The 20213-nt window shown below is 42.4% G+C and overlaps 1 long non-coding RNA gene across 1 annotated transcript; it reads right to left on the bottom strand.

The window, feature by feature from the left end:
* Window positions 1-6236: 6236 nt before the first annotated feature.
* On the bottom strand, window positions 6237-20155 carry LOC308649200. The gene is made up of 2 exons (XR_014022025.1): window positions 19932-20155; window positions 6237-6610 (listed from the first exon to the last, which is right to left on the bottom strand). It is a non-coding gene; the product is annotated as an uncharacterized lncRNA (long non-coding RNA).
* Between the last annotated feature and the right edge of the window lie 58 nt (window positions 20156-20213).

Here is a 20213-nt window from a genome sequence, read left to right as displayed (position 1 = left end):
CAGTTTACATTGGTGAATGCTGGATTCGGATGTATTCAATGTTATCTCCAGAACTCATTTTGTGAGAGGGCTTTCTGATGACTGGAGCAAGAGTCAGTGAAATAATAAGACTGTCCCTGCAGTCATCAAATTCATATCTTAGCCCCTATGAAAATCACAGAAACAAACTAATAGACAAAAAACACATAAAACAACTACGTTAAGCCAGAATGCACTTCCAGATCATATCAGGGCCAGACAAGATACCCCAATATCCCAAAGAGTGTGATAGCCCGTAAGGTAGGGTGCAGCCTGAAAAATCAAAGAGACCTTCAGTTCTAAGACCCCTGAAAGAATTTCTTCTGCCCAGGTACTTAATGTGGGCTCTGATCTCACAGATACCCACTCAGAGACATCCTTCTGTCTGCCTTTATTTTACCAAAGAAGGGTTAAGACAAAGAGACCTAGAACTTGAGAACTGTCTGCCCAGAGTGTGAGGAGGAAAACAACAGAAGAGAATGTTCTTAGAAGACCATGGCCAAGGGCAAGAGGGAGCCAGTGTTGAACTCAGAAGAGTGCACAGGAAGAGAGGCTCTGAAGAAAGTAAATGGACATGAACTACCACTTACCAGAAGCTGCAGTTAAGACAGAGACCAGTAGATAAAGGTGAATGGGTCTCCCCAGCTGGTTCCCCTGAGGGAAGGAAGATCTTTAATGAAAGGGACAAAGTTTGGAGAGAAAAAGGAGAGAGTAGAGTCAGTAAAAGGTAGGGATGACTTTACTGGTTTAGGAGCCAGTTGCTGAGAAGAGTAAAAGGAAAAGACAGAGCCCAGGGACTAGGGTGTTAGGTAGCTAGTCAGCCATGATGGGTGAGCAGGGCAGGGACAAGGAAGGGAGACTGAAAGTCACAGGAGCCTTATCTGACAGGCAGGCACCTGGAAGATGGAGGCTTGGTAAATTACAGGATGGTGGCACATGCCTGTAATCCCAGTAGCTCAGGAGTCTGAGGCAGGGGGATCCCAGATTCAAGGCCAGTCTCAGCAACTTAGCGAGGCCCTAGCAACTTAGCAAAACCCCGTCTCAAGAGCTGTGGACGTGGCTCAGTGATAAAGTGCCCCTGGGTACGATCCCCAGGATCTCCCCTGCCAACAAAAACCCCTTCCACAACCATAATTAATTACATCCCCTTAAAGAAAAACTTGCTTCAAGATCATGTCACACCCTACAAGTGACCTGGACCCTCCCTTTTCACCAAAACTACCTCCACCACTTCTTGTGACCTGGACAACCCAGGTTGGCTGAGAGCTATTCAAAGGGTAATAAACAGATAAAAGAAGCATGAGAAATGGAGTCAAGAAAAATGGGACTCAAAAATTCTTAAAAATCCCCTTTCTGAGAGGACCCACTCTCTCCCTCCACAGTGTCTTTTTTTCCCTTTTCCTGTCTCTTCAGTAAACTTAGCCTGCAACTCTGAGTGGGATGTCTGGAATCTTTCTGGCGTGATCATATGAACTGGTGAGAAAAATGGCTGCCTCAGCTCCAAGGCAGGTGTTTGCCCTGTAATCAACGGCACCAGCAGCTGGCGCAGAGGAAGAGGAGCGTTTGAATTGAAGCTGGTGGACCTCAGTGAAGGTCACCTCTTATTGCCATGTCAACAGTCACCCAGTGGCAGTAGATGGCACAGACACCAAAGTGAGTGGGACACAGGCATGGGAAGAGACACATGGAGGCAGCCTCTTAGAAAACCCAGGAAACAGCTGTGAAGAATGAGAGCCAGACTGCCACCCAGAGCTGGAGGTGGGCTGGAAAGGACACAACAGAGTTGGGCATGTCATTTGTCTTGTCAATACTGACAATCAGAAATAACTAGCAGAATACTGGGAAATGAGGAAGTTGTCTGATTTAAAGGAGAACCTACTGAAAATAGTTGCTTTATCAAGAGTACAATGGTGAAGCAAAGCAATGCTGCTTATTTCTATCCTGACAAGTTTTTGTTATTATATTTTTATCTTTGCAGATAGTATGCTAGGCAAGTGCTGTACCTCTGAGTTACACCTCCAGCCCCCTCACCTTCAACTTATTTTATACCACCTTTAATCCAATGGCTTCAATCACCTTTCGCCACACCTTAACTCATCTTGCTTTTTCATCTCACAATAAAAACCATCCTCAGGGAAGCATATTTGAGGCTTGGTCTTCTGGTCCATGCTCAGCCACTTTGGGAATAAACTCTGTTTCTTTTGCAAAACTCATTTTGCCAGTGACCAGGCATTCTGTGCTGCAGACCAAACAGGCCTGGTTCCACAGCAGGCCCTCAGTGCCTGACCCTCGGTGCCCTACCTTCTTTTTTTTTTTTTTTTTCCATAACAAGAGACGCTCATCTTCTTATCTGGGCTAGAATTACTGAGTGATCCATTTCAAAATGCAAAGTGCCCACTGTGTCAGGAGAGGACAGGTTAGCTTTGCTGAGGGGAACTGGAAAAATTTGCTAAGGAGCTCAAGAATACTGCTTATAAATGCCAATTTAGAGAGACCTAACATGAGCTGGGAATGGTGGCACATACCTGTAATCCCAGCCACTCAGGAAGCTGAGGCAGGAGGATTGCAAGTTCAAGGTCAGCCTCAGCAATTTAGCACTGCACTAAGTACTTATCAAGACTTCCTCTCAAAATTATAAATAAAAAGGGCTGGGGGTGTAGCTGAGAGATAAAGAGCCTCTGGAGTCAACTCCCAGAACTAAAAGACAATAGACTGAGAGTGAGAGAGAAACCTAGCATGTTTGACCAGAATAGTCCTGACCAGGGCCCTGTGACAATCAAATTCCTACAACTAAAGATAAAGGAAACAAAACCTGTTGAGAATAGGTTCAACGATGATGAGGCTAATTTCAGTTTTCCTGTGGTTGGAGCCATGGAGCACCAAGCCCCTCCAGACCCTGCCATCCTGGCACTGAGGGTACTCTGGGAGACAGAGGCTAATATTGAAACTTGCATTATAGTAAGGAGGTCTTTGTCAAACTAGGTGGCCCAGTAGGGTCCCTCCTTGGATCAAACTCAATGCTGCCCTTGACAGAATCTCCTTGAACATGGTGTTTGGATTTGACACAAAGGGCAAACAGTTTAATTTCAAATTGCAGGCTTGGGCATTCGAATGACAACAGAATGGGGCACAAGATAAACATGTTCATTATTCCTCCTTGGTGAAAGATGGTCAGAAAATTTGCATCCTTTTAAACAAAGATGGAAAGATCACTTTCTTGATATTTACCTGTTTTAGTCCATTTTCTGTTGTTTGAACTGAATAGCTGAGTCAGGGATTTTTATAAAGAATAGGAGTTTATTTAGCTCATGGTTCTAGAGCCTGAGAGGTACAAGGTAGAGGGGCTGTATCCAGTGATGGTCTTCTTGCTAATGGGGACTCTCTGCAGAATCCTGATGAGGATGTGTAGGGGGCACATACAAGAGACACAGCCAAACTGGCTTTTATAACAGATCCATTAATCCATGAATGGATTAATCCATTTATGGCAGACACCTCATGACCCAATCACCTCTTGAGGGTCCCACCTCTTCATATCTGACACTGGGGATGAAGTTCAGCATGGGTTTTGGTAGGGACAATCAAAGCACAGCAATACCCCAACCTGATGTAGTAGAACCCCAGTCCCCCAGCTCCTGTGACAACCATAGCTCGGGTCCAGTGAGGGTTCTATTGTCGAGTAGCCACTGTGGCTTCCACTCTGATCCCCCAGTACACTGACCCTTTTGTTTCCCAGGGCTATGATCACTTCCAAAAGCAACATAAGATTAGAAGGACTGGGGGAATTCTTATCCCCTGAGTTATCAAGTAATCTGAGACACAGTCCTTTAGTTCACTTGCAATGTTATTCTTTGGATAACTTGATGTTTTCTCAATGACTTTAATAACTTTATTATATAAACGAATTTGTATTGCTGAAGTGATAACTGTGGCTCATTGAGTGTGGTGTGACTGTTTCATTCATTCCACAGACTTTTATTGAGCATTTAATATATAGATCAGGAGCTACAGTTAGGGGCTGGCCCTAGGAAGGGAGAAGACACAGTCGCTGACCTGAAGATATCAGACAGATGTGCAAACAGATAAAACAGAACTACCATAATGGTGCTGAGTATAGGGGCAAGAACAAATTAAAGGAGCAACAATATTGCCAATTGGGGGGAACCAGAGACCTTAACCAGAGTTGAGAACTGAAAAATGAGGATGAGCTGATCAGGTAACACAGAGGAGGGAGGTATTACAATATCTAGGAGACTGGAAAACAGTCCAACATATCTTGTATTTGAGGACACAAATAACTTATTGTATCATTAAATGTGAAGTGGTTTAGGGCTGGGGATGTGGCTCAAGCAGTAGTGCGCTCGCCTGGCATGCGTGCGACCCGGGTTCGATCCTCAGCACCACATACCAACAAAGATGTTGTGTCCGCCGAGAACTAAAAAATAAATATTGAAAATTCCCTCTCTCTCTCTCTCCTCTCTCACTCTCTTTAAAAAAAAAAATTTCATTAAATGTGAAGTGGTTTAAACCTACATCTACAAAGGGCCTTATATTCAGTAAATCATACCAATCCATGTGTGGATGTTCTTGCAGGAACAGCTGAATCAGATGCTGAAATCCTCCAGTAATGGACATGAAATGACCAGGTTTGCCAGACAATGAGGGTGGAGGTTGTTATTGCTTGGTGGCCTGGGAGCGGCCCAAGAGCAGGGAAGTGGACTCAGACCTCCCCGACTCTATATTGGAGGGAACAGAATGTGTGACTTCTGCTGAGTGACTTCTGCAGGGGAAATGGGATTCCAGAGAGAGGATACAGTACTCCAGGAAAACCAGCGGGAGTTACAGGGTGAGTAACAAACAATGGTGTTATTCCTCAAGCTGAGTAAGAGCTGAATCACTGGGCACGGGCCTGGGAAGGGCTCACATGGCCCTGGGTTGCCGGGTCAGACTCAGAGAGAACATGGCTTCAACCCACTGAAAGCCACAGACACCTCCCAATGGGTCTAAGCCCTGCAGGAACCCAGGTCAACTCCTGACACACACACACACACACACACACACACACACACACACACACACACACGCCTACCCAGGGTGCAGGAGCTGGGAAGAGACCCCAGGGTCCTTTGGCCACAGCCCAATCCCGGAGGACTCTACCTCCGCTTTGTGTCCTGGCACCAGCTGCGTGCCCATGCCCAGCCTGGCAGGAGCCTGACCCTCAGCGCCCTACCTTCGGCATCTCGGGTGCGCTCGGGAGCAGAAGCGTGCCACCGAGTCCTCCTCCAGTGCGTCTGAATCCCAGCTTCTCATGCTGGGAAGAGCCAGGGAGGACCCAGCTAGGGACCAAGGCAGACAGAGCAGGGGATTTGGGGATCATAGGGCTAAGGCCCTGGTGCTGGGGCTAAGGGGTGGAGACAGGGGCACGGGTGGCGGGGGTGTATGAGGCTGGGCCCTAAGGGTAGGATTGGGGCCAGGAAGGATGGCCAGAAGCACAAAAGGTCTGAGGCCCTGTGGGATGGGCCCAGGAGCTCTTGGGGTTGAGGCTCAGAGGAACGTGGCTGGGGACAGGGTCAGGAAGAGTTGGAGTCCAGGGAGCCAGGAGCTGTGGGGAGATGGCCTGAGAGAAGAATCACTTGGGAGGATGAATCACCTGGGGCCAAGGGTGGGCATAGAAGAGGGTCAAGTGAGACACTGTGTATACCCTGTGGTGGCCCATTTGCTACTTTCTTGCCTCAGCACCATTTCCTTCAAAGCACCAGCCACCTAGGCAGTTTTATCTATCCATTCTAGGTTTTGACGGTGATTTCCAGGACAAGGGGACAAGTTTGCTAGCGTCCCCCACCACTGCAGCAGTGCCAGAGGCGCCAAGTATCCAGGAGAAGGCTGGGAGGAAGGTCAAGTTCAGGAAGCTGGAAAACCCCTGGAAAATCCGGGCCTGACCTTCAGGGTGGGAAGCCTATGCTCAGGGCCCCCAACCCCAGCCCTCCTGGGGCCAAGGTCAGCATCAGGTGCTGGCATTGGCTGTGCCGGAGGTCCCGCAGGAAGAGAAACTTCACATCGCATCTGCTAGTCCATTCCAATTTGCCCTTTCAGACCATTGCTAAAAACCCTTGATTTTGCTAAAGCACTACCCGTAGACCAGTCAGAGCCACAAGTAACACTAAGATTGGGTACCATGTTTAGTCTGTGCTTGCGGAAGGCATTCTTAAGGCAGGCTCTCAATCGTCACTCCAATTTTTTATTAAATAATTGAGATCTTCCCTCCACCTTAGACCATTTTTACAGCAGTTTCCAAAATAACACAAGATAAAAATAATCAAACTTCAACAGGAAAGTTTCCAGTATAAGATGCAGATCTTTAAAATGCTGTATGCATTTTGAAGTTTTGCTAGTCGGTCACTTTAGTATACTCTTCTCAAAGTGTGCCAAATAAATATGGCAAAGCTTTGCTCTTCACCTTGGTTGGAGAAACAGACCTCACATTTCTGATCTTCCTGTCTGGTTGCCGAGGTCTTTACCTGGTGAAGGTGTTCCTGCACCTGCTGTCTGACAGGGTCACAGCGTGGGGGATGCTGCAGCAAGGCCACACCATCTGGAAACCGAACCATTAGGAATGTTAAGTGTCTTGTTTATGATACTCATGATGTGGATAACAGGGCATACGTTAATCAATAATAAAAGGACGTATTGCCTGAGATTGCAGGAAAATTCCCAGAATGAGACCAAGGATACAATGGAGACATGCTATGAGGTGCATTCAATATCTCTCAGGACACAAACAATGGTGTTATTCCTCAAGCCTAAGAAACGAGAAATATTTATCCCATGGTTAACAATTTACACTAGCCCCCCCCCAACCCCATCCTAAAGCCACAACCTGTACAATAGCCTAATTACAGAAAAACAATTGCTGTGCCAACAGTACAAGGACCACCTCATATAGCTTATGGTATCCCCTCGAGGACAAGAGGCTAATAAAAATACATTCCCCAACCAATAGACCCTCCTTTGCTTTACGCAAAAACTTATGATGAAAATGGAAAACACATAGTTAATATAAATGACAAATGGGTTGAGGTGTAAAGCCTGCCCTTTAGTTAAAGATTACAAAGACATGAGAATTGGTGTGCTTTGACCAAGGATCAAGGAAGTTCTCTTAGGAAGCAGTTGAATAGGTCATTTGAAAAAAGGAAATTACCTTGGAAATTAAAATAGAATAATGTAAAATTAACATAGATATATTTTAGAGGCACTTCAGAGTAGTAGGCTTTTAAATAATAGATTTCACTACTTTAAGTGTATTTAGTTTAGAAGTAAGAAAGTTTACCAATAATTATAAGTATGCTTTAAAGTTAAAGGTTAATGAAATAATTATAGGTATGTTTTAAAGTTAGAAGTGAATAATAGCTCAGGAGTCGTGTAGTCTAGTTGCATTGCCTAGCACCTAGTGATGGAGGTGAAAACCTAAAAGCTTAATCATGATTGACTAAGGTTACAGAAAAATATTTTGAACAATGTACTCAAAATCTTAGGTAATCAATGTATGTCAGAAAAGTTGTAATTCTTGAAAATTATGTAAATCCAAAAAGTTTCGGGCTTTGAAGTTATCCATTAACTACCTGAAAAAACACCTGTAAAACAGGTATAAAAATAAAGGTCCCTCCAGGGACAGGGAGATGTCTTCTGGAGATTGCTCCTAACTTGCAACCTGTCATCTCTTCTTCTTTCGCCAGATGCCACTCCTCCTTCAGGACCACCTGGACTCTCACCCACCCCCCCCACCCCCCCACCCCCCGGGGCTGGACCTCGGCATCTACCTAAGCACTCTGGGTGATTACACGACCTGAGGGCCCCAGGGAATGATGGAACTGGCCCAGAGTTTTCCTGGAGCTCTCCATCTTTTATAGCAGTATTCTGTGAATGTTTGGATCCCAGCTTTCCATTTAAGACAGACAGACAAATAAACCCTTTTTATTGATTTATTTATTTTGAGCACTCTTAGGTCCACAGCAAAATGGAGAAGGTAGAGATTTCCCACATCCCTTTTGTCCCTCCCCCACTGCCAACATCCCCCACCCCAGAGTGGCACATCATTGTTAAAGTGGATGAACCTACATGGACACTTCATTGTCAGCCACAGTTCATAGCAGCTTTCTGTCTTTTTAGTACTTGCTGGGAGGTTTTCTGGACCACCAGAGCTTCCCTTCTTTTTTCCAGTGGGATTAGCATTCCTGTATGTTTTGAAACATTTTGTTTCAAGGGATGTGGATGGGCTTCACACAAGTTCTGTTACCATTTTGCAACAGAATGTTTCCACAAGGTTCTTAATTCCATAAATGTGAGCCTCTCCTCTTCCACACGGATCTCAGCACAGAGGACTGCTCTACATATACTTTAAAAGTGTTGCAAACACAGTGTGTGTCCTTGTAACAAAGTCAAGAAATCCAGACTTGCAGAAAGAGTGAAATTTCCCTCTCCTTTCTCCCCCAGACACCTGAGTATACGTTAAGATATGTATTTGTAGAAACATCTACATCTGTATAATATTTTACAAAAATAAAACTAGACTATTTTTAAAGAAGAGTTGGAATCAAAAACAAAAACAAACAAAAAACAACACCAGTAGCAAGTGAGATCCCTTCTGACACAACCCTGAAATAGTTTTTACTTTTCACTGGCAACAAATGAGTTTACAAGAGAATGATTATCATCCACTGTGACCCTCAAAAACAAATAAACAAAAAAATGAACATAAAGCAAATAGGAAAGAAAACATGCACATAACAACAACAACAACAACAAAAAAAGACAGGCTATATACATTTGTACTAATGGAGGAGAAAATGTAATACCAACAAAATGCCCCCACTTAGTCTCTTGGTTTGAAAACTTTTTAAATAAAAATAAAAATATGTATGTACATAAACACATGTATTCATATATGTATACATTCATATACATAAAACATGTAAATAAGTATACATACATATGAATTCACATGCACATAGCCTCAGGATGACTGCAACTTATTTTGCAGTCTTTTTTTTTTTTTTTTTTTTTTTTTTGCACCAGCTCCCTGCTAGAATCTGTTTCCCTCATTTCTTTGTAAGCTCTGAGACTCCAAGAGAACCGGTGACTAGGGTGCTTTTGTTAGGCAGTGACTTCCCTGTGCCCCAAACAGTGACTGACACAGTAAATGACTGCCTGAATGAATCTTACTGATCAAAAGCTTTTAGGGTCTTTTTTAAAAGTTTTTTGGATTTAATGTAGCATGTCTAAAATCTTATAATTGTCGGCCTCTGAGATAGTGCTATGGTGGTCTTCCTTCATTCCAGCTTTGTTTCCATGGTCTTAATTCATTAGTTACTTGCTTCTCTTTTGGTTTCACAATGATATACAACTTTTAATTTGTTAGAACACAAACACAAAGGACTTTTTCTAGTAATACTAAATGTGACATAATGATAGATGCAAAATGTTTCTTAAAGATATTGTAAAATAATTGCTGCAATTTTCTATTTTGGGTGTTAAGGACAGAACCATTCTTTAGTTCTGTAATATAGGACCAAAATTTGGTCCAGAAAATAGTCTATCTTGTATTAATTTATACATTGTCCATGTCAGGTCCAGTCTTTCATTATATTACAAGGATATGGAAAAAGAATCTAAAATAATGCAATCTATCTAAAATTAGAAGAAGAGCTAATGGGCTTGCCAAAAAGAAATTGTGTATTAGGATTTTTTTAAGAAATTGCAAAAACAACTTTGGGGGAGAGCTTCGTGTTACTAAGAATAGTTTCTTAAAACCAACAGCATATATAGTTAAATAAAATAATAGAAATTTGTCCACTGCAGTGGCGTAACCTGTAATCTCCGCAGCTCCAGAGACTGAGGCAGGAGTATGAAACGCTCAAAGCCAGCTTCAGAGCAACTTAGCCAGGCCCTGACTCCAAAAAAAAAAAAGAAGAAGAAGAAGAAGAGGAGGTGGTGGTTGAATGTGGCTCAATGATTGAGCGCCCTCTAGGTTCAATCCCTGGTACTACTACTAATAATAATTACACTAGAAATGTATTCTTTTAGCTCATCATTTGTTTGGTACTGGGGATTGAACCCAGAGGTTCTTTTTTTTTTTAATTTTATTTTTTTATTGGTTGTTCACAACATTACAAAACTCTTGACATATCATATTTCATACATTAGATTGAAGTGGGTTATGAACTCCCAATTTTACCCCAAATGCAAATTGCAGAATCATGTCGGTTACACATCCACAATTTTACATAATGCCCTATTAGTAATTGTTGTATTCTGCTACCTTTCCTATCCCCTACTATCCCCCCTCCCCTCCCCTCCCATCTTCTCTCTCTACCCCATCTACTGTAATTCATTTCACCCAGAGGTTCTTTACCATGGATCTACATCCCCAGACCTTTTTATTTTTTATTTTGAGACATGGTCTTACTAAGTTGTTGAGGCTGGCTTTAGACTTGCAATCTTCCTACCTCAGCCTCCCAAATTGGTGGGATTAAAGGCACGTATCACCAGGCCCCGCTAGCTCATAAGATTTTTAAAAGCAGGGATATTCATAAAATTCAAAATTTATAAATAACAATTATTTTAATACAATTTTTAATTTGGAATAATTTTGGATTCCTAGAAAAATTGGAAGAATAATTCAGGGAGTCCTCTTATTCTCCCAGTACAGTTTCCCCTTATGGTCATCTTATATGATACATTTGCCAAACCTAAGATGCTAACATTTATTTCTTGCTATTGACTAAACGTCTGACTTCATTTGGACGTCACTAGTTTTTCCATGAGTGTCAGCATAAATCTTTTAAAAGTCATCAGCAGAAAAGAGGAATTTAATTTTTCAGTGAAAACACAAATGATATTCTTGAGAAGCTTCATGATTATCAGTAACATATCACTTTTACCTTTATATTATATAATATACCTGAGACATCAGGCCTTAGTGAAGACATTTCTTCACTAATTGATGTATATAAGTGTTAGAAATGACAATGAAAATGCAGTGACCTCAAGAATTATTAGGCATTCAACTGAATTGCATAGTATTTCTGAAATGTAAAAAGATAAATCTTGGGCTGGGGATGTGGCTCAAGCGGTAGTGCTGGGTTCGATCCTCAGCACCACATAAAATAAAATAAAGATGTTGTATGCACCGAAAACTAAAAAATAAATATTAAAAATTTCTCTCTCTCTCTCTCTTTCTTAAAAAAAAGATAAATCTATAAAAAGTCACATAAAGAGAAAATTTGTTTATGTGATTAAAATAACATTTTAGGATTCCAACTTTTGGGTCCCCTTCTTCCTCCAGGGAGAAGTCTTTTCTGCTGTCCTCTAATAAAGCTTCTACTTTCCACTCTAAACTTGCCTCGGCGTGCTTCTCTGGTGTTATACTTCAGCATTCGGGGAAGCAAGGACTTGTCATCGGTAAACAGCAGTAACAGATTGGAGGTTCCCCACTGAGATCTACACAGAGGTAAGAGCCTCTGCACACACCCCACGTCTATCTGAGGTGCATCTTTCTTTCTGGAGGGTGATGTGGAAACCCGACGGCTACATAAACGCAGTAGTGCAGCTGCCACTCTTCAAGACTCAGGTGAGAGGTTTCCTGGCCTAGGCAGCTCTCAATCACCTGTTCCATTGTAAAGGTAAAATTTCTAAGCTGATTCTAAGCTGCAAGAGTCTGAGTTAAAATGTAAAAGACTGGGCATTGTAAAGTTTCTAAATTGAAAGGCTTGGGCTAAAAAAAAAAAAATAATAATAATAGACCAGGTATTGTTAAAATTCCTCTGCTACCCCCGGAACCTGTAATCTCTGTAGTTGTTAGGACAATACCTGAACTGCCCAGTAAATATTTCCATTGATTCCCTGGTTGTTTATTAGCTAAGGGCTCCAAGTAGCTCGGCACGTAAGCATCCAGGCTCCAAAACCAATCAGTTTAAATATGTACCCCGCTTAGGAGTGACCAATCACCCCTGCCCAGACTGTTCCCGCCAGTGAATGTACTAATCATGGCTCAGAGTTGTTGTTCAATTTTCCCGTGCCTCAAGATGATTTGTTCTGATGTATGCAAAGCCCCCCCACCCTCTCCAAAAAGTGTACTTAAGCTCTGCTTGACCTCTGCTCTGGGCTCTGGGCTGCTCTCCTTTCTCGAGTGGGCTCAGAGCCCTAGCATGCTGGTTCAATAAATCCCCTTTTGCCAATTGCATGGAGCTAGTCTCTTGTGGTCTCTTCCTCCGACGTTTCGCCGGTCCCTTACACCATACAGAGCAGGCATGTTGGGTTCTGCCAAAACCGCTTCCCACTTTTCTGTCTGGGCCTGGAGAGCAATTGGTGTGAGTACACAGTGTCCCTAATCCCAATCTGCTTCGGATGCGTGGAGGTGGAGGAAGGAGTTTGGAACAACTGCAGAATTCTGGTCTGGGCTACACTAAGATGTGTTCCTAAGGTTCCTTTCTCTTGAACCCCCTCCCGACAACCCTAAGGGGTATCTAAGGTGATCGGTAGATGAAAGGCAATGAGGGAAAGCCCCAATCACATTTGCCTCCATGTGGGCTGCGCAACACTCCCAAACCCACATCCATTCCCTCCTGGATGCTCCCCTTCCTTCGACGGTCAGAAACGCTAGCAATTTAGGTTGTAGGACTAAGAAAGACATGGGAAGATTAGTGAAAAGTGCCCAGATTCCCCTCATGTGCATAGGAACTTTCACTAGTCTGTTTTAAAATTTCCCATTACTGCTCCGATGTTTAGAATGTGCTGTGTTCTCTTTAAGCTGCTAGAGGGAGGCATTTTTAGAATCAACTCTTCCAGTAGTCTCTCCAATAGAAAGCGCTATATGCCTTATAACCTGTAGATATCCCTCACCCCCAGGAGATTCCTTTAGTCTAGGGAGTAAAAAGGCAACAAGAAGAGTGCACGATTCTCTTTTGCTGTGGGTTTTTAGTGGCAGGGAGGAAAGCAGTAAGGCCCTTAAGTCTGAATCCTCCCAGGGTCTCTGGGACTCCAAAACTGCTTGCTCAATACCGCCCCCTTGCAGCTCAAAGAAGACAGAACGGTCATGGCCCTCTTTCCTTACAGCAGTAAGGAGTTTCCAAAATTAGAGGGGGGAATGAAGCCAGATTTACAGATAGGTAGTTAGTGTAGTTAGGTAAATCAGGTCTAATATCGAGTAAAATCAAGAATGGAAGCCATTATAGAAAATGGAGTCCAGGAAACCAGAGCAGCACTTGGGGAAATTGAAATGTTAATGTTCTCAAGCCCCCCCCCCACCCAGCCCATCCCAAGGAAATGTTAATGAAGCAGCTCCCAGCAAACTTGGAGAGGCTAATCCAAAGGCCTCCCCAGGCCCTCCCTGCCCAGATTACTCCTTAAACTCACCTGTCCCCCACCTTTTGGGCCTTCCCACCTACATTCCATCACTGCAAGATAAAGGACAACAAAGGACAGGAATGCAACAGGAATGCAGGAAAGCTAAAAGTAGACCTTAGCTATAAAAGAGGGAAGACCTCCCCCGTCCTTGGATTCAACCTTTTGGATCCCCTTTTTCCTCCGGGGAGAAGTCTTTTCTGCTGTCCTTTAATAGAGCTTCTGCTTTCCACTCTAAAATAAATAAATAAATAAAACATTTACATTCCACTTGCATTGATATACTAGGATCTCCAAAGTACATTATTTCAAGATTCACTTACTTTAAAAAAAAACACACAATTTTTTAATGACACATTTGTTTCAAGCACATTCTTTTGCAGTTTGAGAGTGTTCTAGACCTGATTATTAACTGTTAACAACATCTGTAAATGTCGTGCATCAATAATGTGACAATAGCTAAAGGTCAGAAACTGCACTGTTTTGAAAGAAGCCTGCATGTTACAAGAGCTTGAATCTAATATTTTATTATCTACAGTTGTATTTACCATTCTCTTTAGTTTCACATGTTTTACTAAATAATCTGAACATCTTTTCTATACAATAGTAAGGCCATGAGAACTATCTAGCATATATGAAAATTGGACACCACACACACACACACACAAAAAGGCAGATTATGTACTGCATGAGAAACCAATGCTCAGTTTAAGTATTCAAAATGTTCAGAATCACGTGATTAAATCATGTCAGTCCTAATAGAAACCTGGCTAATAAGCAAATTAATTAATTGAAAGTTGGTACCAAGCCATATTATTGTTGTGGTTTAGATATGAAGTGTCCCCCAAAAGGCTCACTTGGAAGACAATGCATGACTTTTCAGAGGCAAAATGATTGGGTTATAAGAGATGTAACCTAATCTGTGGATTAATCCACCGATGTGGATTAACTGAGTGGTAACTGTAGGCAGATATGCAGTATGTAGAGGAAGTATATCACAAGCACATGACTTTGGGGTTTATATTTTGTCCCTGGTGAGCAGAACTGTCTCTCTCTGGTTCCTGTTTGCCTTGTACTAAGCTGTTTCTCTCCACCACATCCTTCTCTGTGATGTTCTGCTTCACTCAGGGCCCAGAGCTGTGGAGTCAGCCAACAGTGGATTGAACCTCTGAAACTGTGATATATTATAATCAAACTAGTTATAAGACAAAAGAGAATACTAAAATGAGCAAGATAGATGTAATACTTGATACACCAGAGATCCTCAAAAAACCCTATGTTTATGGCCAACTGACTTTTTACAAATACCAATGCCATTCACGGGGGAAAAGAACAGTTTTTCAATGTATCATGCTGGAACAACTGGATTTCCACACCCAAGAGTAAGGTTGGCCCCCTACTTCATACTCTATAAAAAAAATGACAAACCAATGACCTAAATATAAGGGTTAAAAACACAAAATTCTAAGAAGAAACCATAGGAGTTTCTTGAAACTCATCACCTTGAGTTTGGCAATGGGTTCTTAAGATATGAACAGAAAGTCCAAGTAGAACAACAACAAAAAAATTTGATAAATTGGATTTAATTAAAATTAAAAACTTGTATGTATCAAAGGGTATTGATATTGTAAGGGTCCGGCGAAACGTCGGAGAAAGAGACCACGAGACTAGCTTCATGCAATGGCAAGGGGGATTTATTGGATCCATTCCAGCGCGCTAGGGCTCTGTGCTCACTCAAGAAGGGAGAGCAGCCCAGAGCCCAGAGCAGAGGTCAAGCAGAGCTTAAGTACACTTTTTGGAGAGGGCGGGGGGGGGGGGGGGGGGGGGGGCTTTGCATACATCAGAACAAATCATCATGAGGCGCGGGAAAATTGAACAACTCTGATACATGATTAGTCCATTCATTGGCGGGAACAGGCTGGGCAGGGGTGATTGGTCACTTCTAAACTGGGTACACATTCAAACTGATTGGTTCAGGCCCTGTGAAAAACTGCACAGGGCCCTAGGCTGAATGGTCAGTAGGGCGTTGTCTTAACTATCTCAGGAATCTGGGTGTAACAGAGGAACTTAATAGTACCTAATCTTTTACATTTCAATTCAAGGTTTCCAGCTTAGAAGCTTTACCCTTTCATTATAGCTTGAATTTTAAATGCCCACCAAAACCCATGTGTAAAAGGCTTGGTCCTCAGAACAGTGCTACCAGGAGATGGTAGAACATTAAGAGGTGTGACCCAGTGGAGAATGTTCAGGTCACTGAGGGTGTACCACAGAAAGGGACTGAGGGACCCCAGTCTCTTATCATTCCTCTTCACTTATCAGCCACAAGGTGAACAGTTTTGCTCTACCACACATTTCCACCATGTTGTGCTTGCTCACCCAAAGCAACAGGTCAACTAATTATGGACTAAAACCTCTAAAACTCTTAGCCAAAATCAAACTTTCCTCTAAGTTGATAATATCCAGAATACATAAGGAAATCCTACAAATGAACAACTTATAGACAACCAACCTGATTCAACAATGAGCCAGGGACTTGAATAGATATTTCTCCAAAGAAGGGATATGAATAGTCAATAAACACAAGAAAAGATATTCAATATCATTAGTTTTTAGGAAAGTGTAAATCAAAAACACAATGAGGGGGCTGGGGATGTGGCTCAAGCGGTAGCGTGCTCGCCTGGCATGCGGGCGGCCCGGGTTCGATCCTCAGCACCACATACCAACAAAGATGTTGTGTCCGCCGAGAACTAAAAAAATAAATAAATATTAAAAATTCTCTCTCTCTCTCTCTCTCTCTCTCTCTCCTCTCTCACTCTCTCTTTAAAAAAAAAAAAAAAAAACACAATGAGGGGTTGAGGATGCAGCTCAGTGGTAGAATATCTGCTTAGCAGGCATGAGGCTCTGGATTCAATCCCCAGCACCCAACAACAAAAATAAAAATACAACCACAATGAGATACCTCTTCTCTCACCTTTTAGGATGGCTATATTTAGAAAAAAAGAACGTAAAATTGTTGATGAAGATGCGGAAAAATCAGAACCCTTGTATACTGCTGGTGGAAACGTAAAGTGGTGTAGTCACTCACTGCTCCTCAAAAAGCTATATGCTGGATTAACCATATGACCCTATAATTCTACTCTTATTTATATACCCCAAAGGTCCAAACACAGGGACTCAACCAGATACTTGTATAAAAATTATCTTTGGGGCTGGGGATGTGGCTCAAGCAGTAGCGCCATCACCTGGCATGCGTGCGGCCCAAGTTCGATCCTCAGCACCACATACAAAAAAACCCCAAAGATGTTGTGTCCACCGAAAACTAAAAAATAAATATTAAAATTCTCTCTCTCTCTCTTAAAAAAAATTATCTTTGAAGCAATATTCACAATACTGAAACAACCTAAGTGTCTGTCAACGGATGAATGGATAAATAAAATGTGGTATGCGCTTTTTATATTATTCATCCAGAGGAAGAAGCTCTGGTATATGCTACAACATGAGTGAAGCCTGACAACACAGTTTTCAAGGGAAGTAAGCTAAGTGAAAAGAACCCCTATTATATGAAATATAGAGAATAGACAAATTTATTAAGTTCCCAGTGGATGGGTGCTGCGCCCCTCCCCTGACTCAGGCAATGGCAAGGCCCTACTGAGGTGGATGGTACAAGGCGTCCATCCTCTGGAGGAGTGCAGTATGCTTCTAGGAATTGGCTGGTTTGTTTTTGTATTCTTTTAATAAGTATAGTTGCGACTTCTCATATGACCATTAAGTATGAAGAAAAAAAACGTGACTTTCCCAATTAATGCAACTACTTCTAAAGAATAAATCTGTTTGCTCTAAATGCAAGATTCAGCTGTGGAACGTAAATTGTTAATGTTTAATGAGAAACCCCCTGTAGGAAAAACAGTCAAGGAAGTTTTTGAGAAATTAAATTAAATCTAGAGAAGAAAAATTAATATTAAGAAGACAGATTAGTGCTTAGTACAGGGCAACTTGTTCTTGTTCCTGTGCACAATGGTTTGTGCTCTTGCTCTTGTTTGATTAAAATTAGTAGCCTCTCTTTTCAAGTGAACCACTTGCCATAACCACGGCACAGGTTCTAGTCAGTAAGTCAAGAAAGAATAGTCAAGGTATAGGACAATAGTCTGGGACATTTCTAACTATTATTAAAAGCTAACTAAGCAGAAACAGCTCAAAGCAAAACGGGAACTGAAAGTAAAAATGCTTGCTTATGCACAAGCCAAGATACATTCTTCTTATCTAATTGTAGCTGCGTAATATTTTGTTTCTTTGAATAATGATTCCTGTTTTGTAACCACAAAATACTGTGAGCCTGCCAAAACGCAAAGTATATATGATTAACTTCACAAGGAAAGATCGGGATTTAGCACCTTCACTTTTGTGTCTGTGTTGTTTTTCCACCCCCTTTCTCCTACTCCTCACCATCTGTTGGTCTCCTGAGACCCCCTGCCAGAGCTGGACTCCTACAGATGGGAGGAGGGGAGAGTGGGAAGTTATTGTTAAATAGTGTGTTAGTGTTCTATCACTGTGACAAAATACCTGAGATAAATCAACTTGAAGAAGGAAATGTTTATTTTGGCTCATGGTTTCAGAAGTCTCAGTCCACAGTTGATTGGCTTTCTTCCTTTTGGACCTATGTCAAGGCAGCATATCATGGCAGTGAGCAGGAGGGGGAGTGGCTGTTCACCTCACTGTAGTGGGGAAACAGAGAGAGGAAGGGATGGGATCAGGGTACTAATATCCCTTCAAGGGCACACCTCCAATGACCTAACTTCCTTCACCTAGACCCAATCTCCTAAAGACTCCACCACCTCCCAGTACACCATGGGCTGGGGACTAAGCCTTCAACATATGTGCCTTTGGAGAACATTCAAGATCCCAATGATAGCAAATGGGAACACAGTTTTTGTTAGGTGTGATGGAAAGTTTTTGGAAATAAATGGCCATAATGGTTGTACAATACTGTGCACATAATCAGTGCCACTGAATTGCACACTTTAAAATGGTAAATGGCAAATAACATCACACACACACACACAAATGCTATTAAAAAAAAAAAATCAGTTTCCCAAAGGAAAGTGGATGCTTTTAACAGGAGGGCAAGAGCTATCATTAAATGAAATCCAAAATTACCAGCTCTTTGATAGCGTAGCTAATTTGCTTGACCTTAAGGTAGTTTTACTATTTTCCATTTTATTCTTAAATAAAATATGGGGAGTTGAGAAGAGGAAATGTATAACTGGATTATCTGCCTCCTTGCCTAAAATACCTAATCCTATTTTTGCATTTCTTCAACTTAAAGATGAAATGAAAAAATGGAAATCTTCAAGCCCCTAGAGGTGATTCTTGTCATTGATGCTAACTCTAATCTCATTTTGAGAGCATAGACATCCTCTTAAAACTCAGAATACAAAAAGGTCACATCTCACATGTTGGCAATAATTGCAACGATACTAGATTAGCAGGAAGTTATTTTCTTTCCTTTTTAAAACGGCCTTCTACTAAATTGTCCTAGAGTCAACCACCATTCAATTTACAACGTTCAAAAAACCCAGGGATTGTAGGCATTCCAGCTTCCAGTCCCAAGCACAAAGAGGCTTGCTCAGTCCACATCTGTGATTTCTCCTTTCTACCACAAGGTGGCAGTGCTGTACCACAGTCATGCATGACCAAGGACCGGGTACTAAAGCTCCCTACACTTGCTTTTCTATTCCAAAATGAAGATGACCTCTAGGATTTGGGCTCACAAGACAAGGATGTCCGGTTTTCTGGCTAGGGAGCACAGAGTTATGAGGGCATCTCAGGCCATATTCCCACCTCTGAATACCAGGAATTCACAGCAGCAGCACACAGACCAACCTGACTCAACACTGTGAGGTGCCACTGTAGGTAAAAAGTCAAAAGAAATCTAAAACCCAAAGCCTTAAATCTAAGCAGGAAAGAACCAAGAACTGACATGGAGTACAATCAACAGCAAGTTTCACTAGGAACATTATAAATGCAGGCAAAAGCTTCTCTCTGCTCTAAGCATGAATAGACCATCCCAGGACACCAAAAAACAAGCTTGGAGAGGGCCAGGGCCCTTGGCAGGGGCCACAATGGCAGGTGGGCTACCAAATAAGGTGGCACCAGAAAAAGGCTGAAAAAAAGAGACAATTAACCCAAACTGCTCACCAATACCCTCTAAACTCCCTCCCACCCACCAACTAACTATAGGCTCTTTCACTTTCTTAGGGGTGTCCTTTAGCCCTGAATTGTGTCAATTAAATTTCTTTTTTTTTAACCCATACACCTTTTATCTAGCTTTCCCCAACACCTAGAAAAACTACCCCTCACACCAACACAGTCAGACAGATCATTAACATCACCGCAGATCCTTTTTATAGCCACAGCCACTTCCCAGCCACTTCCCTCCCTAACTCCTGGCAACCACTAATCTGCTCTTCATTTATATAATTCCACCTTTCAAGAAATGGAATCATACAGTACGTAACCTTTTGGGATTGGCCTTTTTCACTCAGTGTGATTCCATGTAGATTCAAGCCGAGTGGATCCACAGCTCATTCCTTTTTATTGCTAAGCAGCATGTTACAGATCCTCCATTGTTTTAACCTGGATACACACCTGGCTTGCAAGAGGAGGGCTCCTCCATGGCTCGGTGCAGGACCACGTCCAAGCCCAGCCTCCAACAGCGCAGAGCCAAGGCGCGCCTCCTTATTATCAGAGGGGCGGGGCGGCGTGCAGGGTGGTGCTTGCTTGGGGGGCGGGACGGCGTG

This window comes from Spermophilus citellus, assembly GCF_964194105.1.
Source record: "Spermophilus citellus genome assembly, chromosome: 5".
Taxonomy (NCBI): Eukaryota; Metazoa; Chordata; class Mammalia; order Rodentia; family Sciuridae; genus Spermophilus; species Spermophilus citellus.
Note: the sequence above shows the minus strand (reverse complement) of the source record. Positions and strands in the feature narration are given on the sequence as shown.